The 27,976-nt window shown below is 40.4% G+C and overlaps 1 long non-coding RNA gene across 1 annotated transcript; it reads right to left on the bottom strand.

Moving 5' to 3' along the window:
- Positions 1-27,891, bottom strand: LOC140734065 (uncharacterized). Its single transcript, XR_012100459.1, has 3 exons — positions 27,604-27,891; positions 27,357-27,397; positions 1-3,422 (listed from the first exon to the last, which is right to left on the bottom strand). It is a non-coding gene; the product is annotated as an uncharacterized lncRNA (long non-coding RNA).
- Positions 27,892-27,976: the final 85 nt, after the last annotated feature.

Below are 27,976 nucleotides of genomic sequence, written 5' to 3'. Positions count from 1 at the left end.
ATGCCAAAGACATCACATGTCAAGGGGTAACAATAACAACAGAGAAACATGCCTAGTGCAGACAGAGAATCTGCAAACATTGTGCGTACAAAATACAGGTTACAATCTTCTCAAGGTTACAGATGTATAATTTAGAATGTAGAGCCCCTAGTGATGTAATTATGTATGGTATATCAGCAAGTAGCTTCATTGACTGGGAAGCAAGGTCGATACCATCAATCCATGTTAAATACTCTATACTGTCTTGGATTTTAATAAGCCTAACGTGAAGCCAATTTCCACACTGGTCAGCCAATGCTGCTGGCAAAGCCCAACAAAGCTAATCCCACCAGTAAGTGGTGAGAAGCCCTATTGTCACCGGATGAGCTGCAATTGGATGCCATTCCAACATGAAGACACATCACATTTTAAAGGAATTGCAGTGCCTATTACATGATGCAGTCTTTCTTTATATTGTTCTTTTCATCAGTTTTTAAATATATGTAATTAGTGTCATTGAATAGACTCAGTAAAATTAGGCTATGTGACTCACCTAAATGTCTCACTGCAGCAACAAATCTGAGTCAGCTGAAATTTTGCTTCAAACGAAACAGACTTTTAAAGTCATTTGATCACCCATGGTAATGGAAAGCTCTTTACATCATAGAAGTTTTGCACTAAAAACAGAACCTGTCAATGATTAGTTATGCAGGAAAACAAGCTCTCTATTTGTTGCTGTAGCAGCAAACATCTTTCCCTCTGTGCTCCATATCACTATTAGTTCTCATAAGGTCAGCTTCTGAGAAAAACACCCTATTGGTTAGTTGGCTGGTTTCATCACCTCACCTTCTGATTCCATCACCCTACCTACTTCACCCCATCTCACCATAACTCATTGCTGATGCAGCATTTTCTAATATCTGTTACTAAAAGTACATACTCTCTTGAAAATTGCTTCCTCCTCCTTGGGCTCCTTTGCATTCTGGTCTTTCCAGACTTCTCTCAACCTTGCTCTTCCCCACTGCAGAATCCTTGCTCCTTCCTTGAGCACCACACCATCTTGATCCAGCCTCCCTGCCACCTTAACTCTACTGCCCTCTGTCCTCTGTCCCATGCACAGTTCGCTCCTTCCTTCTTTTCTACACGTACTCCTCGCTGTTCTTTATTCCTTCTTTTTCACCCGACTTCAACTCCGAGAAAGAACTTACCAAAAGTCTGTTGCTTATTTAGTCCATTTGGTTAAAACCTGGATTGACTTTAGTCAACTAATGCTGCCTCAGTGACTCTGCCCACATAGACCCTGGATACTAGTGATTGCCCTCTCTGGAACAAGGAGTGGAAATAAATCAAGAGGGGATCCAACCCAACTGAAGAAAAAGACATGGGAAGACCAAAACATTACCCCCAAGGCTCGTGGTCCATTGGACCATAATTACAGCCATAATGCATGTTCTGAGACAATGGGCCTACACAGGACATCTCAAAATACTTCCAATATTATCTCCAAAAGTGTTCTAAATTCAGGATAAACTAACCTCTATCTACATCAACTATCAGGTCAACAATACCCAGCAATGAGGCTCGAACAACACTCTGCGGCCTCATATGGCATACCGTGTCATTTGCCTGCTCAATACCGATTCCTAAAAGAAGATCACTTCTCCAGGTTTTGTCACATTAAGATATTACTGGGAAGACTGGGGAAGTACTTTGGAAAATGATGCAATATCATGAGAATCATGAGAATTCTCGATTTATGGTCTAATCACATGAGAATCCCTGGCCTGTACATATACAAAATGGAAAAGAATAGGGTAAAGAAACTGAAGTTCCTTCAACAGGAGAATGCGAAAGCACAGAAGCTTCTCAGCTATACATCTGTCCTTCCTGCCAACCAGCTCTAGCCTATCCTGTGGTAGAGACTGATGGTCCCACATTGCCTTCATCAGATACCCCAGATCCACTGAACTGGAGTGGAAACAAGTCCTCATCAATCATGAGAGATTCCTATAAAGAAGATCACTAACAAATAAATATGTTCAAAGAAATTTTAAATATTTTAATGTCCTCAGAAATATTTTCTTGGGATACTTAACGAATTGTGCCAGGAAAATTTTAGTGATTGGAGATGTCAAGATAATCTCAAAGGTCTGCAGATTTATCAGGTCACAGAATCATGCGGCATTGGAAAAGGCCATTTCAGCCCACTGTGTCCATGGCAACTGAAGCTTCCCCAGTCAAGTGCTCCCAGTGAAGCTCACCGGATAAAGCAAATGTGGCATGTTTCTTAAGTTTACCTCAGTGCTGTTCCTCAGGAAGACTGACAACTTATTGCCAAATTATATCCAGATTAAGGTCAGTTTTATATTTTCAGATAATGTGCACTGGAAGCTGTAATATGAAGTAGAAAACTGGTGTAAGTAGTTTCCATTCATATGCTGATAAAAGCATAGTGGCCTAGAGATTGTTGTAAATGGTAAAACTGCACTAAGTCAGCGCTGTTTGGAAAGTGCATACCAGTTTGGCCATGTTCTGATATTCTGATTTGAACAAGACTAAACACATTACTACGGTGGAAATTAACTTATATACACACAATGGCATGCAGTGGGATAGAGGGGAGAAATGTTGGAGGAAAGGACTGGAAGATGTGTAATTGGGAAAAGCATTGTGTGGAAACATTATGAAAACTGCTGGAGAAAGCCGGTGGAAGAAGAAGGTGAACAAATTGCTGAAAGAAATCTAATGGCCAATGACTCAGGGCAGCTGTCTAAGTTTATGGCAAGTCAACAGGATTTGTCATTTTTAGCAAGAGTTGCAGGCATCACATGTTATATTTTTATCAGTCAGAACTTCTTCAGAAACAATGGAAGATCATTCACTGAAATGTTAATCCCTTTTCTCTTCATACAGATATTGGCAGCTAAGTAGAATACTCTTATTCCTGTCTATATAAGAGTTCAATTACTACATTATGCTATACATTCCATAATATGATAATAATCCAAGACATATTTGCTAGTGTTTCCACTTGCAGAGAGAAGGATCTTGCATTTTGACCTTGATTTTTGTGGTAGTCATGAGAAATTTTTTGTAACATTTCCACAGTTGAGGATGAATCAAATTAGCTGAAAATCTTTGACAAAATGATTAAAGAGTCAATCAATCTAAATCAAATTAGTTCAAAGTATATGCAGTTCCAGGTGCTTGAATTTTTCAATTCAAACAGATAAAGATGTTACAAGGTTTGAAGGTAAACTGAAGATAGGTTTTCTTCTGCCAGTAAGACCCTGTGTTAGCAACAAGTGTCAACCATTCAGGATTTACTTTTCCATTCATCTTGCTTTAAAAATGCTACACAGCCTTCAAAAAACATGAGCAACTCATCCATCTCATTTGTGTGTGGGCCGCACTGATCTGTAGCTTGGTGGTGATGAGTAAGGCTGGAAAAATAAAATTGCAGATGTAAATGGAACAATGAAGAACAGGCATTCAGGATTACACAATAAAAGTCAAATGATTAAATTCAAGCCTGAAGTTATTTATTTTATTTAGTGATACCCTCCAGCCCTTCAAGTCATGCAGCGCAATCCTTGACAAACCCAATTAACCCTAAAAGAATCACAGGACAATTTACAATGATCAATTAACTTACCAGGTACGTCTTTGGACTGTGAGAAGAAACCATATCACCCAGGGAAAACCCATGCATTCTATGGAGACACATATAGACTCCTTACAGAAGGGCACTGGAATTGAACTCCAAACTCTGGAACACCCCAAGCTGTAATAGTGTTGTGCTACACTACCATTGTGTATCTGCAAAGGTCATTGTTGTTGATTTCAATCCATTAGCACTTTATAGAGAAAGAAAGATCATACAACTCTTGAGTAAACTTTGAGTTGTAAATGACTAATTTTTGCCGAACTAAAAAAAAATGCAAGTCCATGTACCAGTACTGTTGGGCAATTAAATTGAGATTAATTACATAATTTAAAAAGCTAATTGTATGTTAATTGTAGTTTTAATCACAAGGTGAATATCAATATTTTTGAATGCTGTAATTGAATGCACTTTATCTTTAGTTTTCATCATTCAGTGGAAAATTGTATGCCTTAAATTCCACCAAAATTGCTTAAAATGCCTCTGTCATTTCCCTTAATTTCTGTAAAGGTTCCATCTGAAAGCACTGTAGTCCTTCAGTGATAACCTCTTGCACAGCATATTTTCCCTTTACTCCACTATTTGAAATTACATTACCTTTATAACTCTTCTTCTCTTGCAATATTTTACTCATATTATTAGAGTTATGGAGTCATAGAGTCATACAGCAGGGCCATTGGCCCTTCAGTCAAACTAATTCTTGCTGACTAGGTTGCCCATCTGAACTAGTCCCACTTGCCTCCATTTGTCCTATATTCCTCTCAACCTTTTTTATTCATGTAATATCCAAACATCTTTTAAACTTTGTAACCGTATGTGGATCTACTGCTTCCTCTGGCAGTTTCTTTCTTTTACTGTATAAAGTAATGTGTTACGTAGCCCCTCATGTCCCGTTTAAATCTTTGAAATGAATTGAATTCACTTTATTACTTACATCTTTCATATACATGAAGAGTAATAATCTTTACATTGCATCTCTGTCTAAATGTGCAATTTATAGTAATTTGTAATAAATAGTATGTACAGCAGAACATTCATAATAATATAAAAATACAATTGTATCAGTATGAATTAATCAGTCTGATGGCCTGGCGGAAGAAGCTGTCCCGGAGCCTGTTGGTCCTGGCTTTTATGCTGCGGTACCGTTTCCAGATGGTAGCAACTGGAACAGTTTGTGGTTGGGGTGACTCAGGTCTCCAATGATCCTTCAGGCCCTTTTTACACTCCTGTGGCAGTGGTGCAGCCTGTCAGGATGCTCTCAACTGTGTCCCTGTAGAAAGTTCTTACAATTTGGGGGCCCATATTAAACTTCTTCAACTGTCTGAGGTGAAAGAGGCATTGTCATGGTTTTTCACCATACAGCCAGTATGTACAGATCACACAAGATCCCCAGTGATGTGTACGCCAAGGAACTTGACGCTGTTCACTCTCTCAACACCAGATCCATTGATATCAATAGGTAAGCCTTTTTCCATTCCTCCTGTAGTCCACAACCAGCTCCTTTGTTTGTGCGACATTGAGGGAGAGGCTGTTTGCTTGACAATACTCTGTCAGGGTGATGACTTCTTCTCTGTAGACTGCCTCATTATTATTTGAGATTTGCCCTCTCACGTTAAACCCTGGACTCCCCTGCAGTGTGAAAATGACTGTGGCTATTTATCTTATCTATGTTCCTGTGCTCCTAGGTAAAAAAAAAAGTCATAGCCGATCCAACATCTCTTTATAACTCAAGCCCTCCAGTGTCAATAGCATACTCACAAATTTTTATTGCACCTTTTCCAGTTTAATGGCATTCTTCCTAAACAAGGAAACCAGAATTAAATAAAATATGCCACATATAGCCTTTCTGACATCTTGTACAGTTGCACAGTTATAACATGACATCACAACTCCTATACTCAGAATCTGAACCAATGAAGGAAAACATGCAAACTGCTTTTTCACCACCCTCTGTACCTGTGTTGCCAATGTAGAGGAAGTATGTATCTGCATACCTGGGACCCCCTGTTCTAGTGCCTTGATATTTACTGTTTTAAGTCCTATCCTAGTTTGTGCTACCAAAATGCAACACAATACATTTATCCGAGTTAAACTCCATCTGCCATTTCTCAGGCCACCAGCCCAGTTGATCAAGATCCTGTTGTAATCTTAAATAACCTTTTTCATTGTCCTCTGTAACACCAATTTTTGTGTCAGTCACAAACCTGTTACCCATGCTACCTACATTCTCATTTAAGTTGTTAGTATAAATAAGAAACAACAGTGGATCCAACACCAATCCCTTGAAGTCATCAATGGTCACAGGCCTCTAGTTTGAAAAACAACCTTTTCCACCACCTTCTGTCTCCTATTGTCAAGTCAATTGTGTATCTAATTGTCTAGCGCACCCTGGATCACAGGTGATCTAACCTTCCAGTCCAGCCTTTCTTGTGGTATCTTGTCAATGGCCTTGACAAAGTCCATTATTCATAAACAACACAAGTGAATCTGCAGATGCTGGAAATAAATTAAAAAAACACGAAATGCTGACAGAACTCAGCAGGCCAGACAGCATCTATGGGAGGAGGTAATAACGATGTTTCGGGCCGAAACGTCGTTATTACCTCCTCCCATAGATGCTGTCTGGCCTGCTGAGTTCTGCCAGCATTTCGTGGTTTTTTTAATCCATTATTCATAAAAATATTTCTTAGTGAGATAAACATTGAGGCAGGTGGATGGGTCCAAATTTAATAGAGGAGGCAGAGAGAGGAAAGAATTGAGAAAGTGAGGGCAAAGAAATAGCAACCTGTCTTTGCTTAGGTACAATACTGGAGGCAACGGTTATTGGATTGCTTTAGTATTCATACAACAAAGACTATGTGGGGCAGACCCATGAGTTAGATGAATTTATTCTTGAATGAAAGGTTTAGTTGTGAAGATGGATCTTTCAATGAGTTGTCATTGATAGACATAAGCTGGCAACTTGTTGTGAAAATTAATGAAATACAGGTCCACAATCCCTTATCCGAAATTCTGAAATCCGAAAAGCTCCGAAAACCAAAGTTTTTTCGTGGAGTGTGGAGCATGTTGTAATAAGGCTTGTTTGGCGCACCAACAGCTGACGTCACTCAGGTGTGACGTGGCAGCACTAGCAGAGGTCGCCAGACATCAGTTGTGGCTCAGCGCTCGTACCGGTTACACGTGCATTTGCTGTTCGCTGATCTTTTGTGTTCACTGTTGACTTTGTGTTTAATTTCACTGTGAAATGTCAAAAAGAGCTGCAGATACCCCTATGGGTAACAATGAGAAAAAGAGAAGGAAGCATCTATCATTATCAATAACACAGAAAGTGGAGTTATTGCAGAAGCTTGATTGTGGTGTGTCTGTGCGGCGTCTTACTGATGAATATGGTGCCAATGAGCAAGAGATTATGGCAGTTCACTCAGTAAAAGAGAGATTGCTTAGACATAAACCTATGTTAATGAGACAGATGACACTTGACGAAGTCTTTAAAAACGCCGTCTGTCATAGTGCTGCTTCATAACTTGAGAATCCTGTTCCTGGCCCATCAGGTACCTGTGGAGTATTTAGCTTTGTTTGCCAGACGTAATGCAACTTAACTAGAGGTACCTGTATGTATTTAGCTTAGTTTGAACCTGTATATGTCCTAGAGTATTTACGTTCTACATTTATTCCAATAAGTCAGTTACCATGTGTTTGATTCGGTTCATTTGAAGCTGTATATTTTTATGTTTTATCGAATGTTTTTTTTGGAGATAAAACGTACTAGGGTATTTATGGCCTATAATTATCCCACTATTTCATTTATCTGTATATTACTCTATAAATAAACTGTAATATTATTTGTGAAAAAGTGCAGCTCGGGAAAACCCTGAAGTTTTCTCTCCAGCACTCGTTGTTTGAGCATGTACAGACTTTTTTTCTTGTCATTATTCCCTAAACAATAGTATAACAACTATTTACATAGCATTTACATTGTATTAGGTATTATAAGTAATCTAGAGATGATTTAAAGTATACGGGAAGATGTGCGTAGGTCCGGAGCTCCCCCGGGCCCTAAAGTCCACCCGCACTGAGACAGGTTAATTATCAATATAATTATCAATTTTCTGAAATCTGAAAAATTCTGAATTCTGAAATGCAACTGGCCCCAAGGATTTTGGATAAGGGATTGTGGACCTGTACTAGATAGGATGGATGTGGAGAGCACGTTTCCTATGGTGGGGGTATCCAGAACTAGAGGGCACAGCCTCAAAATTGAGGGTGACCCTTTAGAACAGACTTAAGGAGGAATGTTTTAGCTTGAGAGTAATAAATCTGTGGAATGTTCTACCACAGTCTGCAGTGGAGGCTAAGTCCATGCGTATACGTAAGGCAGAAGTTGATCGTTTCCTGATCGGTCAGGGCATCAAAGGATATGTCGAGAAGGCAGGGTTCAGTGGGATCCGAGAACAGGGATGATGAAATGGCGGAACATACTCAATGGACTAAATGGCCTAATTCTGCTCATATGTCTTATGGTCTACGGCGCCTTTTAGAGGCACTCTCTTCTGAAGATGTCCTCGATGCTTGGGAGGCTACTGCACATGATGGAGCTAGCTGAGACTGCAATTTTCTGCAGCTTGTTCTGATCTTGAGTAGTGGGTCTTCCATACCAGACGGTGATACAACTCATTTAAAGTTCTCCCCAGTACAACTGCTCACCTTTTCCATGGCTGATGCCTCGATGAGGACTGGTGTGTGTTCCCCTTCCTGAGTCCACAATCAGTTCCTTTGTCCTACAGATGTGGAGTGCAGGGTTGTTGTTGTGACACCTTGCAACCCGCTGATCTATTTCACTCCTGCACACCACCTCATCACCATCTGAAATTTTGCCAACAATAGTTGTGTCACCAGCAAATGTCTAGGTGGTGGTTAGCTATGCCTAGCTACAAATTCATGGGTGCAGAGAGCTTATAGCAGTGCTCCGGTGTTGATTATCATCAAGGTGAGATATTAATTCCAATCTGCACTAACTGTGGTTTCCCAATGAGGAAGCTGAGGATCCAGTTGCAGAGAGAGGTACATAGGCCCAGGCTTTGGAGTTTATTGATTAGTACTGAGGGTATGATGGTGTTGATTGCTGAGCTGTAATCAATAAACAGAAGCCTGATGTAGGTATTGCTATTGTACAGGCGGTTAAAGGCTGAGTGGAGAACAAGTGAGATTCCATCCGTTGTAGGCAAATTGTAGTGGGTCCTTAGGCAGGAGTTAATTCTGCCCATGATAAAGCTTTCAAAGAACTTCATCACAGTGGATGTGAGTGCAACTGGGTGAAAGACATTCAATGACACCACTTTTCCTCACCCACACACCTTCCCCTCACCTGGTTTCGCCTATCACCTGCTAATTTGTATTTTTCCCCCTCCCCCCACTTTCTTATTCTGGCTTCTGTCCCCGCCTACTCCAGTCCTGATGAAGGGTCTTGGCCCAAAACAACTGTTTATTCCCTTTGAGTTGTTGAGTTCCTCCAGCATTTTGTGTGTGCTTATCCCAGAGGAAGGTATAGATTAACAATGGGTTTCATGAAAAAGATATGATCAAATACGGGGTGATGGAAAATGGATTGCTATGTATTTAAGATGAGGGAAGGTGCAAGCCTGGGATGGGTTAACTTCAGCAGGTTGTGCATGTAACGCCCTGGTAAAGGTTTCACTGCTAACAGTGTTTAGGTTATTGTGAGAGACAAGGGGTTCTTAGGAATATGGCCAACCAATCAAGAGAGAAGGCTGGTTTTCTTTTCTACTAATTCTTTAGTTAAGTTAATATTCATAAATATACTTCTTTTAATTGTATGCCGTGCGTGATCTTTTACTTCCTGCAACAAGCTCTAACAGGGCAGCAAATCATACAGCATTCATACAAACTGGGGTTTAGGTGGGCAGGATAATCTCACGGGTTTAGCAGGACTGGAGTGTGTATACTCTAGACATGCAAGGCCAGAGAAGAGTGGGTTTCTGGGTGCTGAGTTGGGAAACTGCCAGCCAGGGCTAAGAGCAGTTTCCTGAAACACCCGGGAAGAAAGGAGGTTTCATTGTGGGGGTATTGTCCTGGATTGAGTTTGTTGGAAGTCATGTGATTGCCCTAAGTATTGATTAAGAGGATTTGTATTTAAACTATCGTCCAGAAAAGTGATTAAGATACATGGTCACTGCAGGGATTGAGTATTGGTGTGAGTCAAAGGGATTACCTGTAGCTAGTGCTTGTGTATTCAGTGGAGTGGATATTCAGAGCCCAGATGAACTGTTGCTTAGGATTTTAAGTACCGGTGATGCATTAGGAACAGTTACGATCATGAAATGGAGGTTTGACAAAATGCCAGGTAAAGATTTTGTTTTAGTTCAGAATAGCACTGACATAAAGGCACTGGATCTGCCTGGTACTACTGGGCCCCCAGAAGGGGTGGGGGCCATGGCCATGCATACTTTCCAAGAAGAGGAGAGTATAGCCGAGGGTGCCGAATTGGAAGCTGAGTTTCCCATAGCTGGGGGGTGGGGTGGAGACTTTAAGGACGTTACTCTCATTTCTGTGGAGTGAGGGGAAGGAGCGGTCTGATATGGAAGATCTTACGAGTCCTCCAGCAAGGGGTGAGAATTCTGCATTGGTACTGACGCTTAGGTCCCTGGTGAATAAACGGCCAAGTGCATCAGCAGAGAATCCCAGTTATCATAGACTGAGAATGTTCTCGAGAATGAAGCCCACCCCCAAGGGGGAGGAGGCATTTGAGACATACGGAGCAGACCTATCTGATGCTGGATGAGTGGCAGTGCTCCAATACTGGGAAAAGGCAGTGACTGGCAGAGACTCTGAAAGGTCTGGCTGCTGAGATAGTGAGGTCCTTCAAGAAAGAGAACCCTTTGGCTACTTCCACAGACCATCTGCAAGCGCTAGAAGATGTCTTTGGCATGTTGGGAAGTCCAATGGAGCCTATGACAAGGTTTAGGAGCATGTTTCAGGAGAAGGGGGAGAAATTTTCCGCCTACATTTTTTGGCTGGAGGGACAGTTAAGTTGCTTGCAGCAGAGAGGAGCCATCCGAACGGCTCTGGTTAATCAGCTAAGGATGGACCGAGTGGCAAAAGCCACACAGTCACAGGTGACGATCGCTTTCAGCCTCTGATTGTGTTGTAAGATGCATCCCCTCCATTGTTTGTTGAGCTGATCAGAGAAGTAAGAGAGGAGGAAAATTCAATGGAGGAGCGGGAGACCATAGATGTATGAAGCCAGAGAAAGATGGGCTTCTCGGCACTGGGTTTGGAGACTGCCAGCGAGGGCTAATGTACCATTTCCTGAGATGCCCGGGAGTTTTACGTACCTTTTGTATACTTAATATTTCAGTAATACTATTTGAGTAATATTGTAAATATATTGTTTGTTTAAGCATTTGTGTTCATTTAAATGATTCATTGTGTGAGCTCTTTGACACCTATCAAATGGTGAAAGAACTTGATAGAGTGGATGTGGAAATGATGTTTCCTATGGTGTAAGAGTCTAAGACCAGAGGATACAGCCTCAAAAATAGCCAGGTGTCCTTTTATAACGGAGATGAAGAGGAATTTCTTTAGCCAGAGAATGGTAAATCTATAGAATTCTTTACCACAGGCAGCTGTGGAGGCCAAGTCTTTGTGTATATTTAAAGCAGAGGTTGATAGATTCTTGATTGGTTAGGGTATGAAGGGATACAGGGAGAAGGCAGGAAATTGGGGCTGACAGGAAAATTGGATCAGCCATGATGAAATGACAGGGCAGATTCAATTTGCCAAATGGCCTATTTCTGCTTCTATATCTTAGGGTCTTACAGTCTTATTACAGATTATATGTAAAAGCATTTGAATGACATACCCAACACGCCACCATGTCATGCAAGCGTGCCTTGCTTAAAGTAAATTGAAACTAAGACACACATCTCTTGCTCCCTTGTTTTTACTTTTAATTAGTTTTATGTTTTGGAGTTACAGAACATAACAGTGGAGACAAGGATATTTTATAACCCAAGCTGACTCCCTATCTGTTGAAGTACCACAAGACATTTAAATTTGAAAAGAGCACAGTGAGAAATGATCGAGTAAAAAAAAAGCACAGCACATGCTTCTTCCAGAAGGGACATAGAAACATAGAAATATAGAAAACCTACAGCACAATACAGGCCCTTCGGCCCACAAAGCTGTGCTGAACATGTCCTTACCTTAGAACTCCCTAGGCTTACCCATAGCCCTCTATTTTTCTGAGCTCCATGTACCTATCCAGGAGTCTCTTAAAAGACCCTATCGTATCCACCTCCACCACCATTGCCGACAGCCCATTCCACACACTCACCACTCTCTGCGTAAAAAACTTACCCCTGACATCTCCTCTGTACCTACTTCCAAGACAGTCAAGTTAAAAAAAGGCAGAAAATGGACAATCAAGGGTTCATAAACAGTGAGTACCAGGTGATAATAATCATAAATTTTAATAAAAAACAGAAATGACTGGCTACCTCAGAAGGAGAGACATGTTCAATTGCAGAAAAGATAACCTGAATATGTATACTGAATGACTTGAGCAGTATTTTGAAGCAAGCGAGATTGCTGATGAGAAATGAGTGCCAGCTTTGCTGAGTGCATTGGCTTTAAAGGCATTCAGTTTGTTTAGAAGTTTAACTGCTTCAACTAAACCAACCAAAATGAGTTTTGTTGATATTGTGAAATTAATGTAAGAACATTTAGAACTGAAACCATTGGTAATCACAGAACACTTTAGGTTTTTATAACCAGCATCAGAAGGAAAGAAAGTCTATTTCAGTGTATGTGGTTGAATTGAAGAGAATTGACTGGGCATTGTTAGTTCATTGAAGGGCTTAATGATGCACTGAGAGATTGTTTAGTTTGGGGAATTTTACAAGAAAGCATTCGGAAATGGCTCCTAACTGAGGCACAGCTGACATTTAAAAGAGCATTTGAAATAGCTGTATAAATGGAGACAGCTGACAGAGATGCAATTGAGTTGCCATCAGGAATGAAGGTAAGCATAAACAGAATTGCAATGTATAAACAGAAACCTGCCAGGCTGAACAAATTGTGTTTTCACAGTGCCAGGGGCTCACATACACCAGACCGATGCAAATTTAAAGGCAAAACTTGCAGAAAATGCAAAATAGTAGGACACGTACAAAGAGCATGTCAGGCAGACAAATATAAATGGACTGCTCAGGAAAGAGATAAAAGTTAAAAAGTCAAGTTGCAGTTTCAAAAAGAGCACTAATCTGCATGTTGCTGTTGAAAAAATATGATAATGATGAGAGTGACACAGGTCTGAGTAGTTTTGAGATTTACATTGTGAAAACTAACAATAGAAAAGCAAACACAAGGAAATCTGCAGATGTTGGAAATTCAAGCAACACACACAAAATGCAGGTGGAACGCAGCAGGCCAGGCAGCATCTATAGGAAGATGCACTGTCGACATTTCAGGCTGAGACCCTTTGTCAGGACTAACGAAGTCAACAGTGCTTCTTCCTATAGATGCTGCCTGACCTGCTGTGTTCCACCAGCATTTTGTGTGCATTAATGGAAAAGCAATATGGCTTACACCAGAAGTGAATGGTACATTAATTAAGATGGAATTGGACACCGGCTCGGCTGTTTCAGTAATTCTACAGAATGAGTTTGAACATTTACTAGAATGTTACCTGGGTTTCAGCACCTAAGTTACAGAGAAAGGTTGAACAAGTTAGGTCTTTATTCTTTGGAGCGTAGAAGGTTGAGGGGGGACTTGATAGAGGTATTTAAAATTATGAGGGGGATAGATAGAGTTGATGTGGATAGGCTTTTTCTACTGAGAGTAGGGGAGATTCAAACAAGAGGGCATGAGTTGAGAGTTAAGGGGCAAAAGTTTAGGGGTAACACGAGGGGGAACTTCTTTACTCAGAGAGTGGTACCTGTGTGGAACGAGTTTTCAGTAGAAGTGGTAGAGACAGGTTCGATTTTGTCATTAAAAAAAAATTGGATAGGTATATGGACAGGAAAGGAATGGAGAGTTATGTACTGAGTGCAGGTTGATGGGACTAGGTGAGAGTAAGCATTCAGCACGGACTAGAAGGGCCAAGATGGCCTGTTTCCGTGCTGTAATTGTTATATGGTTTTATGTTATATGGCATTTCAAAGATACTGAACTGAAGCTTGCAGTTATCAAACTAAAAACTTATACTGGAGAAAAGGTGGAAGTGTCATTCATAATAGTAAAATCCAAGAACCAAAAAGCCATATTGGGGTTGAATGAAGTCAAAGAAAAGAGGGCCTGCATTGTGGGACCATGATTGGCTGAGACAACTACAACTTGATTGGCGATCCATCCACCATTTGCAAGCCACATCCACTACAATAGAATTATCTGAAACTGAATTAAGAAAGGCACAGGATCATGCCACAGCAGTGATTATGGGTGACTTTGGAAAAAGCAAACATATCATGGGTAAATTAGTGTTAAATGAAAATGTCGCACACAAATTTTACAAAGCCCCTCTGGTTGCTTATACTTTTTGTGATAAAGTAGCCAGTGAGCTAGATTACATGGAGGCTAAAAGAGTTCTTTCCAAGATTGAGTGGAGCCCATGGGCAACACCAGTGGTCCTAGTAGCAGAGAAGAATGGGTCTGTCAGAATCTGTGGTGATCTTAAGGTTTCCATTAACCCAGTACCTGAAAGTAGATCAATACCCTCTGTATAGGGTAAAGGATATCTTTGCAAACCTTCCTGGAGGAAAACATTTCAGCAAACTGCAGTTAGCTAAAGCCAACCTACAGATAGAGTTGGAAGAAGACTCTAAAGTGATTCTCAACATAAAGACTCACAAAGAGCTTTATTGCTATAATAGACTTATTGTTGGAGTAGCTTCTACACCTGCACTCGGGCAGAAAGCTATGGATCAGGTACTACAAGGCTGTCTAGGCACTTAGTGTTACCTGGATGACATTATTGTTACTGGTACATCTCCAAGGAACATCTCCAAAGTATCAAAATAGAGTTAAAATGTCTGAAGATTATGGCCTTGGAGCACAACGCAACAAGTGTGAATTCTTTAAACCAAGCATCATTTACTGTGGTCACACCATTGTCTGCACAACAATTATAGAAGTGTACTGAGAAAATTGAAGTAGTGGTGGATGCCCCAAGGCCGAAGGATGTGTCACAGTTGCTGTCCTTTTTAGGATTTGTCAGTTACTATAACAGGTTCCTATCAAACCTGGCTACTCTGCTCCACCCCTTGAACCCATTACTACAGATCAAGAAGAAATAGCAATGGACAAAACAGTGTGAGGTGAGTTTCCAAAAAAATCCACATTGTCCATTGAAACTTGCCATGTACAGTTCAGGATGCCAACACGTCCAGAAGAAAGGTGCCCAGAGCTGTTGGAACCATATCTTGCAGTCTCAGAGTCAACCCCTATAACCACCACAGAGGAAGCCCCAGAACTTGAGATTGTTTTACAGCCATGTCTCTCCATCAGATGATGTTGTGGATGAGGAAACCAAGAAGAGAGATTAGATCGTAAAGGGAGCAATAGAAGCATTAATAAAAGAATACTCCAGTGAACTAAATGCACCTTCCCAAGATCAAGATGCACATCCTGCAAAGAAGAAAAAGACAAAGAAAGAGGATGATGGTGGAAGTTCTCAGGAAATAGAAGAAGATAAATGAGACCTAATTGAGAAATTAGCAAATTCACAAAGAACTAGAAGAAAAAGGAAGGAAAAAGAAAACTAGTTGAAAAGGAGAGACAGAAAAGAGGCAAGAAAAGGAGAAGAAAGTTGTCCAGAGCTGTCAGAATCAGCTCCTGCAAACTAAGAGTCAACTCCTTCACCCACCATGGAGGAAGTCTTGCCCGCCAGGAAAGATATTATCCCACAAGATTAAGAAATTGTCCGCAGTGAATAAATCTTTAGGCCTGATTTAAAATTTACTATTGTCATGACCTCAGCCCCCTCCTTCAAGAGAATCGTAAGATCGCTATTAATTCGGGTCTTGGACCCAGGAAATGAGAGACAATGCCACGGAGTTGACCATTGTTCTTAGAGGCACCTGTGTGAATTGCAACTCTATAGTACATGCCAGATATCAGGGACATGGACACCCTCGGGCAATGTGGTGTGGGGGTGGCCTCACCCTACCTTGATTGACATTTACAAATCTGCCAGCCATGATAAAAAGGAGACTGCTGGAGGCGGTACTCCAGCGACGCACTAGACGGACACCATCGCTCATTCCTCTCGTAATAACGGGAAGCTGCTCGGAAGCCACGTGTGATTCGGATCCCCTAGCTAGGGAATCGAGTGGCTAATAACCCCGAAAAGGAGTTCGGACTGACAACGAGGAACTCCCGTTCTCGATCTCACGCTTTGAGTCCAGAAGGCTGGCAAGTTTATTTTCTCTCTCCAACCCGTGAACACGCAGCGGTCCCTCAAGCGGCAAAAAGCCTCCATGAACTGGCGAGACTTTTATATTTCAATTGGACAAATCGTTTAACCCCTAGACAACGATAGAGCTCATTTTTGATTGATTATTACTACACCTGTGTTTTAGATTCAGTTTTGACGATGCATATGATCTGAATATTTTGGATTAACCATACGTTTGTGCCCCTTTATAAATAAAACGTTTGAAAATAGTAGCACCAGGCTTCAGCGGACCTATCTATCTTTGCTGATAAGTCACCCGGTTACTGGGGAACGTAACACTATGCAGTGGATGTCTATGTAGTAGTTGCATATTTTTCATGTTTTGTTGCTTTACATTGAATCATAATATATTTAATTTGACTTTTTTGACATTGATCAACAGAAAAAGATACTTTCATGTCAAAGTGAAAACAGATCTCTACAAAGTGATCTAAATTAATTACAAACATAAAACACAAAATAATTGATTACAAAAGTATTCACACTCTTCAATATGATACATCAAATCATCATTGGTGCAGCCAACTGGTTTTAGAAGTCACATAATTAGTTAAATGGAGATCTGTTTTTGGAGACACATATACAGTCAAGATGTTTCAATTGATTGTAGTAGAAATACAACTGTATCTGGAAGATCCCAACTGCTGGTGAGTCAGTATCCTGGCAAAAACTACACCATAAAGACAAAAGAACACCCCAAGTAACTCCACGAAAGGTTATTGAAAAGCAAAAGTCAGGAGATGGATAAAGAAAATTTCTAAGTCACTGAATATCCCTTGGATTACAGTTAAGTCAATCATCAAGAAATGGAAAGAATATGGCACAGGTGTAAATCTGTCTACAGCAGGCCATCCTCAAAAACTGAGTGACCATGCAAGAAGGGGACCAGTGAGGGAGGCCACCAAAAGATCTATGACAACTCTGCAGGAGCTACAAGCTTCAGTGGCTGAGATGGGATAGACTATGCATACAACAACTGTTGCCCAGGTGCTTCACCAGTCACAGCTTTATGGGAATGTGGCAAAGAGAAAGCAACTGTTGAAAAAAACTCACATGAAATCTTGGCTAGAGATTGCCAGAATGTATGTGGGAGACTCTGAAGTCAGCTGGAAGAAGGTTCTATGGACTGATGAAACCAAAATTGAGCTTTTTGGTCAGACTAAATGCTATGTGGTGCATAAGCCAAACACCACACATCATCAAAAACACACTATTCCTACCATGAAGCATGGTGGTGGCTGCATCATGCTGTGGGGATGCTTCCCTGCAGCAAACCCTGGAAGACTTATGAAGGTAGAGGGTAAAATGAATGCAGCAAAATACAGGGAAATCCTGGAGGAAAACCTGATGCAGTCTGCAAGAGAACTGCAACTTGGGAGAAGATTTGTTTTCCAGCAAGGCAATGACCCCAAGCATAAAGCTAAGACTGCACAGGAATGGCTTAAAAACAACAAAGTTAATGTCCTGGAGAGGCCAAGTCAGAGTCCAGACCTCAATGTAATTGAGAATTTGTGGCTGGACTTGAAAAAAGGACTGTTCACTCATGATCCCCTTGCAATCTGACAGAGCTTGAGCAGTTTTGTAAAGAAGAATAGGGAAGATTTGCAATGTCCAGATGTGGCAGAGCTGACAGAGACCGATCCACACAGACTCAAGGCTGTAATTGCTGCCAAGGATGCATCTACCAAATACTTAATTGAAGGGGGTGAGTAATTATGCAATCAATTATTTTGTATTTAATAATTGTAATAAATTTAGATTAATTTGTAGAAATCTGTTTTCACTTCGATACAAAAGAGACTCTTCTGTTGATCAGTGTGAAAAAAGCCAAATTAAATCTATTGCGATCCAATGTTGTAAAACAATAAAGCATGAATACTTCCAAGGGGAGTGAATACTTTTTATAGGTACTGTATGTATGTATGTATATAAGTTGTTATGTATTCTATATTGAGTTGCTGTTTATAGCTAAACAGGGAGAAGTGGTGTGTATTTAATACCTCAGTAATATTTGAGTAACATTTTAAATGTACAGTATTGTTTGATTAAGCATTCTTGTTTGTTTAAATAATTAATTACAGGTTATATGTAAAATTACGTGAATGGCACACCTCATCATGTCACCATGTCATATGTGCACACCTCGCTTAAAATAAAAATAAAACTAAGATTCGCATTTCCTGTATTCCCTCATTTTTGCTTTCAATTACTTTCATGTTTTGGAGTTACAGAACATAATGAATACAGTAGAAAGAAGATTCTGAAGAGGGCAGAGGAATATCTATACAAATGGATAGAAGGAAATGGTTGGCAATGAAATGGTTAGGAGGGATTGCATGCAGGCGAAATTTAGAGTGCAGCTGTGATTTCAGAGGAAATAGGGGTGAGGAAGGTTATATCATTCATTATGACATGTCATAAACTAGAGGCTGAAGGGATAAAGAGAAGTAAGTTATTTTGGAGATTTTTTTGTGTATGTTAAAATTTTAAATGAATGGTAAGATGACTGGAATAAAATGAAATGTTTGAAGGTGGTGAAGATACCATCTATTAAATGCATTTGTCAAACAATTGTTTCTTCCTTAGATTACTAACCATTCCTATCCAACCAGCAGATGGCAATACCACAACTTTGTGCTACGCAGTAATACACAGTAATACAGACCAGCAGGGCTGACAAGACTAATGTGACTCAAATTTCCTTATCAGATTTCCTGAGCTTATGTAATCTGATCCTTAAATAAAGACGTAAAATGCTTGCAATATTGTTACCCGGTGCATAAGGAACACAAGGAATTCTATCACTTTTCAGCTCAATGCACCTCCCCAACATGCAAACACATCCTGCTTAATTATATTGTGCACTGTCTGCGATCATGACTAAGAGCATAAGCCACAATGAACACATCACACTGAAGCTTTCAGGATTTCAGTGTGGTAAAACAAGTAGTGAAGTTCACGCTGAGGTCTTTGCCAGATCGGCTGTCAAGGACACCACAATCATTGCAACCCATTAAGATTTTTGATCCTTCTTTAGTACAAAGAGTTTTAATTACTTGTATTTAGGTTTCTCTTCTCTGGCTGGGAGACAGAAATAGGGCTGAAGAACTTAAGGAACAAGTCAGTTTTTAAGTTTATTGCAAAGACCAGCATTTTCTTGAAAGCACCAGTTGAAATGATGCTTTGCCATGCTCAGAGTGGTCTAGTAAGGAGACTCTCCAGGGAGAGAGGTGAGCACACAGTTGTTCAGCAAACTCTCGAGTTCCTGATTGGGAAAGGGGTTAAACATTCAGCCTTCCTACCTGTTGTAAGCACAATTGAACAAAAAAGGACAGAAGCAAGAATTTCAGCGAACTTTTACTAACAGGTTACACTAACTTTGGCAGAGCTTCTCATCAATGAAGGCACCATGAATTTTTGATGATGTTATAATACCAATCTGGATCACTGGTGAGGAAACTGCTCGAGATATGATTCAGTAGGTTGCAATGGTTTGCCAAGGGACAAGCACAGACTCTATGTTATCTGCTGAGTGCCAGCCGAGTTCTGGTTTAATTTTAGCTAGAGGAAAGCAAATACCATCAGTCTACAAACCCATGGGTATCGTATTTCCATTTCATGAAATGGATTTGAATTTGTGTAGAGACTGGGATTTAGATATAACCATTGTAGTTTACTCACTGACTGTAAGCTGAAGCAGTTTAACATTTTGCCACAATGTTACAGCTGCCACAATTATATCGGACCTGCTGATGAAATATTGGAAAAATCACACTTGAGATGTGTGGTAATTTTCACATGACCACATTCATTAAGATGCTCTCTCCAACAAATCTTACAAGACTTACTGACACTTCCTGCAACTTCTGCTTCATTGCACAAGTTTGACAAATGGTTGAGCCATATTTAAATAGAATCAGAGAGCTGCTTGTGCTGAACCAAAGAAACACAGTTGGTCCCAGTTAATTGGGGCACATTGGGACCAATGCATTTTGGCCCAGTGAAGCAGCTGCTCCAACAGCCAAAGTTTCATGGAAATAGTGCGTGAAATACAGAACAAATCAGAACACCACCAATATTACTGCAGTGCTATAAAGTTGTGTATTAGTTCCTAATAGTTATTGATGGAGGAATTCATCCAGTGTATGCTGCCATGTTCTTTTGATTGACTGTAAATGGCCTTCATACAGACAGAAATAAATGGACTGCACAGGGAAGAGAAAATGGAAAAAGTCGATTTGCAGTTTCAAAAAGAGCACTAATCTGCACGCTGTTGATGAAAAATCTGATACTGATGACAGCGACGCAGGACTGTGTAACCTTGAGATTTACAGTGTGAAAATTAACAATAGACAAGCAATGTGGCTTATGTCAGGAGTGAATGGAAAATTAACTAAAATGAAATTGGACGCTGGCTCAGCTGTATCAGTCATTCCACATAAAGAGTTTGAATGGTGTTTCAAAGATACCAAACTAATGCCTACAGATATCGAACTAAGATCTTATACTGGAGAAAAGATAACTCCTGTGAGAATGACATCTGTAACTGTGAAAAACAATAACAAACAAGCCACATTGATCTTGTATGTGGCAAATGCAGAAGTTCCAGCATTGTGTGGGCCAGAGTGGCTGAGACTACTACAACTAGATTGGAGATACATCCACCATTTATGTGCCACACCCCCTGCAATGAAGCCATATGAAAGTGAATTAAGGAAGATACACAGCAGTGTCCAAGGATAGCATTGGAAAACTCAGACATATCAAGGGTGAAATAGTGTTAAATGAAAATGCCACACCCAAGTTTTGCAAAGACCATCCGGTTCCTTATACCATCTGTGATAAAGTAGCCTGTGAGCTAGACTGCATGGAGACTGATGGAATTCTTTCCAAGGTTGGTTTTGGAGCCCATGAGCAATACCAGTGGTCCCGGTAGCCAAAAAGAATTGGTCTGTCAGGACGTGTGGAGATTTTGAGGTTAGAATCAATCCAGTGCTGAAAGATCAACACACTCTGCCCTAGATAGAAGATATCTTCACAAACCCTTCTGGAGGAAAACACTTCAGCAAAATGGACTTAGCTGAAACTTTCCTACAGATGGAGATGGAAGAAGAGTCCAAAGTGTTTCTCACCATAAACACTCAAAAGGGGCTTTATCTATATAATAGGCTTATTTTTGGAGTAGCCTCTGCATCTGCACTGTGGCAGGAAGCTGAAAGGCTGCCCTGGCACTCAATGCTACCTGGATGACATCATTCTTACCGGCAAGGATGACAAAGAACCTCAAGACTGTGTTAAAAAGATTAGAAGATTAAGATCTCAGCATGGCACGACAAGTGTGATTTCTTTAACCCATGCATCCCTTACTGTGATCACACGATTGATACACAGCTATTACACAAGTGTGCTGAGAAAATTCAAGCAATGGTGGATGCCCCAAGGCCAAAGAATGTGTCGCAGTTGTGGTCCTTTTTAGGATTTGTCAATTACAGTACTGTAACAGGTTTCTGACAAACCTGGCTACTGTGCTCCACCCCTTTAAGAGACTTCTGCAGACTGGGAAGAAGTAGCAATAGACAAATCAGTGTGAGATGGCTTTCAAAAAGGTGAAGGAATTGGTGACATGAGATACTGTATTCATACATTATGATCTACATTGTCCAGTGAAGGTTGTCTGTGATGTCTTAACTTATGCTATGGGTGCAGTATTGTGAGAGATGGAAGAGAACACTCTATAACCTTTGCATCACATTTCCTACTGCTGCAGAGAAAAACTACATATAGATTGACACAGAGGTGAGACCAGTTTGGGGTGTAAAATGTTTCAGCCTGTACTTGTATGGGAGAGAGTTTACCCTTGTAATGTATTATAAACAACTAGGGCCCATTTTCAACTCACAGAAGGGTGTTCCACTAATAGCAGCAGCACGAAGATAGAGATGGGCTCTATGCTTTGGAGGTCACAGTTACCAGGTTGAACTCAAAAGGATGAATAATCATGGAAATACTGATAGATTGCCCTGTTTGTCTTTGGAAAAGGAGGTAACAGAAAAAAATTACGGAAAAAGACACTCCTCTTGACGTATTCTCCCTAACGCAAATTGAAAGTCTCCCTATTACGGCAGAGATTATTCAAATGGAAATCAGAAAAGACCCCTCACTCTCTCAGGTCTGCATGGCCACCCAAAATGGCTGGAATGCGCAACAGAAATCCGACTTCCCCACTTTTATCAGTGCTTGGATGAACTTACCCTTGACGGGTGTTGCTATATGTGAGCATTGAGAGTTGTTGAACCATCCAAGCTAAGAGTTAAATTGTTGGAGGAGCTATTTGCCAGTCATCTAGGCTTGGTTAAAATGAAAGTATTGCCTTGAAGCTTTGTCTGGGATAGATCAGCAGATCAAGCAATTTGTCATACACTGTACAGGATGCCAATATATCCAGAAGATGCCAAGAGCAGCACCTCTCCATCCCTGGAAATGGCCTGCATTGCCTTGGTAGAGGGTTCATGTGGGTTTTGCCAGCCAATTCATGGGAACAATTTTGTTAGTAGTAGTGGATGCAGCAACAAAGTGGCCAGAAGGGTTCTCAATAGCCTTCACCACAGCCTCACCCATTGTTGATCTATTGAGAAGATTCTTCACAAGGACTGGTGTTCCAGAACATATAGTCAGTGACAACGGACCACAGTTCGTGGGGGAACAGTTTCAGTCATTGCAAAAAATGAATGGAATAAGACATATTACATCTGCACCGTATCAGCCAGCTGCAAATCGCTTGGCGGAAAGGTTTATCCAGAATCTAAAAAACACATTGTGAATAAGGTCAACAGAACACACTACATTAACACTGAACCAGAAGCTCACAAATTCCCTCCTTAAATATCACAATGCAACACACTCCACAACCAACAACTCACCAGCTATGATGTTCCTGGGTTGTCCCTTGCGTTCACGCTTGGATCTCCTCAAACCCAATCTCAGAAGGAGGATGCAGGACAAATTGAAGGCTCCTCAAACCAGGAGGCTTGATGTTTCACTCCTGGACAAACAGCCCTGGTGAGGGACTACAGGGGTTATCAAAAGCGAGTACTCAGAAAGATTAAGGACAGAACTGGACATAGAACTCCTACACAGTGGAGATTGAGTCTGCTATCATCTGGAGTTGACGCATCGATCAGTTGAGGATAGCAGAGTCAATGATAGAGAAGAAAGTTGGCTACCACTGTCAGAATTACTTTCTGCAGTCTCAGAGGCAAGTCCTGCAGTCGCCACAGAGGAGGCCGCAAACCTGAGCTTGTTTCACAGCCACAGGTCTCAGCTGCCAAGTAGAGTGAGCCTTTGCTCTCATCAGGAAAGACATTATCCCACAGGAGTAAGAAATCCTCCACACCAATTAAATCCTTAAGCCTGAATGAGACAATTTAAAAGAAAATTGTCTATACTGTGGATGTCTTTATACAGTAGTTGTATTATGTAATATAACATGTATATAGATGAGATGCATTCTATAATTGAGTTGGAGTTTATAACTAAGCTGGAAGGAGTATTGTGCATTTATTATTTCAGCAATACTTGAGTAACCTTGTATACAGTACATATATCTGCAGCACGCTGCCACCCAAACTGGACCCCCTACAATTCGCCTACCGACACACCTGATTGACAGACGATGCAATAGCCACAGCTCTACATACCGTCCTTTCACATCTGGACAGGAGGGTTGCTTATGTGAAAATGCTGTTCTTCAACTACAGCTCAACATTAATACCACAATTTCCTCCAGGCTTGACAAGAAGATCAAAGACCACAGCCTTCACCATTCTTTCTGTAGCTGGATCCTGGACTTTTCCTGTCAGATCGCCGGCAGGTGGGCTCCCTCACCTCCGCCCCTCTGCCCCTCTGACCCTCAACATAGGTGCCCCCCAGGGCTGTGTCCTAAGCCCCCTCCTTTACTCTCTATACCCATGACTGTGTCACCACTCACAGCTCCAATCTGCTAATTAAATTTGCTGATGATACTACATTGATTGACCTAATCTCAAATAATAACGAGGCAGCCTACAGTGGTGTCAAGACAATAACCTCTCCCTCTATGTCGCAAAACCAAAGGAGCTGGTTGTGGACTACAGGAGGAACAGAGACAGGCTAACCCCTATTGACATCAATGGATCCAGGGTTGAGAGGGTTAACAGCTTTAAGTTCCTTGGCATACACATCATCAAGGCTGTCACGTGATCTGCACATACCGGCTGTGTGGTGAAAAAGCACAACAGTGTCTCTTTCATCTCACATGGTTGAAGAAGTTTGGTATGGGCCTCCAACTCCTAAGAACTTTCTACTGGGGCACAAATGAGAGTATCCTAATTTACTGCATCACTGCCTGGTACGGGAGCTGTACTTCCCTCAATTGCAGAACTGAGCAGAGAGTGGTGTGGCAGCCCAGTGCATCTGTAGATGTGAATTTTTCACTATTCCGGGCATTTACAAAGACAGGTGTGTAAGAAGGGCCCGAAGGATCATTGGGGACCCAAGTCACCCCAACCACAATCTATTCCAGCTGCTACCATCTGGGAAATGGTATCACAGCATAAAAGCCAGGACCAACAGGCTCCGGGACAGCTTCTTCCACCAGGCCATCAGACTGATTAACTTATGCTGATGCAATTTATTTTAATGTTATATTTACTCTCCTGTTGTACATACTATTTATCACAAATTACTATAAATTGCACATTTCACATTTAGACAGAGACATAACAAAAGATTTTTACTCATCTATATTAAGGATGTAAGTAATAAAGTTGATTCAATTCAATTCAGTATACTCTATATATATTATTTGATTAGGCATTCTAAATAATTAATTGCAGGTTATATGTAAAAATATGTTAATTGTTTAAGTCATCATGTACCACATGGTACATGCGTACCACGGTTAAAGTAAGGTCAAAGTTACACCCACATTTTCAGACTCCTGTGTTTTCTTTTAAATCACTTTAATATTTTTAAGTTACAAAACACAACAGCCCCAATTAACCGATGGCCTAATTAACCAGAATCCATTGCACGATGTTTTCCATTCAAATGTTGATCCTAATTAATTCTGGATTAATCTACTTGAAACAATTATACTATGAAAGACAACTTTATGTATTTATGAAGTACACTTCAAAGTAAGAGGCCCCAGTTATTCATTAATGCAAAGCATTGCACAAGAGTTCATTAACAGACTTCTAAGTTATGACAGCGAACTGGATGCTATTGTGGTGGGGGATTGAACATCAGAAAGAATAACAATATGTTGCCATTACCAGTATACTTTTATCTCAAGCCCTGAGAGGTGAGAAGGTAAAGAATTCAACAGAAGTAAGTGAAGCACCTAACTGCATCAACAGTCACTATCAACATGAACCTGGTACAACCTTTACAGGTATGCTCAGCAGTTCAAGAGCACAGAGGACACATGGGGCAACTTTACCAATGAAGTTTCTGCAATTGAGGGAGTGACCTCAAATGTCAACCCTTGGCAGTTTAACACACACCTATAGTTTCACTGCAAAAATGTGCTGGAAATGTTCGGGAAAGCTGCCCAGTTTGGGTGCGTGACAGGGAAAGGCATTTTTTAAAGCTTCTCAAAATCCTATTGAATGTGACTCAAGTGATCTTTGAAAAAAGACTCTTAGTGTGTTCTGTACCCTGTCCTTGTGAGATCAGATGTCCCTAGTCCAAAGCTATCTGGAAACTCCAAATAAAGATTTAGGAATAGGAGATCAAGACGTTCCTGCTTCTTTCATGCTCAGGCTCTTTTAGGGGCAGTTGAATCTATTCTGATGGCTTCCTATCAAGTTTACTGTGGCAGTTTGCCAGAACGAATCACAATGTTTGGGTCTATTACATACAAAAATACCCAGCAGGAGTGCCCATTCCATCATAATAAGAGTAGCATTTTATGTATCTTTTAGAATCTTTCAGCTATTTTGCAACCCGTTACTGTTGCATATCAAAATCAATTTGACATTGTCACTTAAGCAGTTGCAATCACGGCCAAAACCCAGCTCAGACTCTGTTTCATTGAACTATCTGACGGCATGGTAGGAGACTGGGCCATCATTCGGTAAATTAAAGTATCATAGCACTGAGAATAAACTTTGGGAAAGGCACAATGAACAAAGACTCAGGAATAAAATCTTTGCTCCAAAGTCACAACATTTTATCAATTTGTTGATGGAACCAGAGGGCATTGATCATTTAATTCTGACACAGTATCAATAAGATAAACAAAAAAAACCCATAAAACTATTCTTAATTCTATACTGAATCATTTTCGCATTTCTTATACTCTTTTCCACCAGGGATTCTAATGCCCAGCATCTTGATAGTAGCTGCTTGCAGTGCCATTGAATGTTTACCACGGTTCTTTTTGACTGTGATGCTGTCTCAATGGATGATATTTGCTGGCACATTCTGACCTTCCAAAAGAAGTCATGAGTTCCTCTTCTTCAAAAGTTCACAACACATGCCATACTCTGCTACCCAATTCCCAATTGTGTGAGGAAAATGACCCATGGAAAAATGTGAATTGTAGAAATTAAACAATCTCTCTGAAAGTCATGAGCATAGCGAAGAAGTAATTAGTGAAATCTACCTCCTTGTTTGGTATTAAGGCCCCACTAAGTTCAATAAATTGGTAATAGCACAAGGGTGACAATCTCTGACTCTTGTGACAATGTTAAGCAGACCACAGATAGCTGAGGCCTATGGAATAACCCGAAAGCAGCCTTTCACCCAAAACATTTCAGCATTGATGGAAATGAAAATACATCTAAAAAAAATCCTGAAATTTGAAATTAAAACAAACAATGCTGCAAAGACTTGGCAAGTCAGCCAGCACCTATATAGAGAGAAACAGAACTGATATTTCAACTAATCAAATCTAAAGGCAAAACATTGAATATACTGGACATATGATAAGAAGATACTGTTGGGAAACTTCAGCTCTGCTTCTCTCTTGGGATACTTTCTTATCTACTTATTCAGTTTTTTAAAAATCTTAAAAATATATTGCCACATCTGTTTATGATTAAAACTAACACAGAAAAGATTGGAAACCCTGACATCTTGTTAATGCTGCCTGATTAATTTTATTGCACTGATATTTGAGAATGCTCTTTTGGTATTTGTTGGAGATCATTATGATGTTTCCAGTTATGCTACGTGTGTACAGCTGAAGTGTTTTACCTGACAGAGTTGCTGTTGTCCGCATATGAATATGGAAATTCCTGTAGGAAGAATAAGGGAATTGATCATACTCAGTACAGCCTGACATTCATAGGTTCACAGAATTATAGAACACTAAAGTACACAAGGTCATTTTGCTCATCAAGCATGTTCAGGCTCTTTCAAAGAGCAATTCAATGTTAACACCAAACAAACTCCCCTCTGCTCTTTTCCCACATCTTTGCAATCATTCCCTGCAAGTACTTACCAAATTTCCTTCAGAAGACTACAAATGAACTTACATTTCTTCAGCCTTCAATTTGAAATATCCTAATTCTAACTAATTATTGCTAGTAAAGACTTTCTATAATGCTACTTCTGTTTCTTGTCAGTCACCTTATTACTGAACTGATTTATTACTGGTCCTTCAACAAATGAAACGTTTTCTCTGTGCTTACTCCACATAATTAATGCATTGCTTTCAAAAAAACTTTCTAATTTTCTCTTTGTTGTCCTACTTTTTCAGTCCTCTATAAAACAGCAATTCCTTGTGCATGGAATCAGCTGGTAAATTTCTTCAGTAATTCTCTGAAGCTTGATTTACTTCTTAAAGTTTTCTGGCAGATTGCGCATAATTATCC

The sequence above is a fragment of the Hemitrygon akajei genome, chromosome 10, assembly GCF_048418815.1.
Source record: "Hemitrygon akajei chromosome 10, sHemAka1.3, whole genome shotgun sequence".
In the NCBI taxonomy this organism is placed as follows: domain Eukaryota; kingdom Metazoa; phylum Chordata; class Chondrichthyes; order Myliobatiformes; family Dasyatidae; genus Hemitrygon; species Hemitrygon akajei.
The sequence above is the reverse complement of the archived record's forward strand: the minus strand, read 5'-3'. Positions and strand labels throughout refer to the sequence as shown.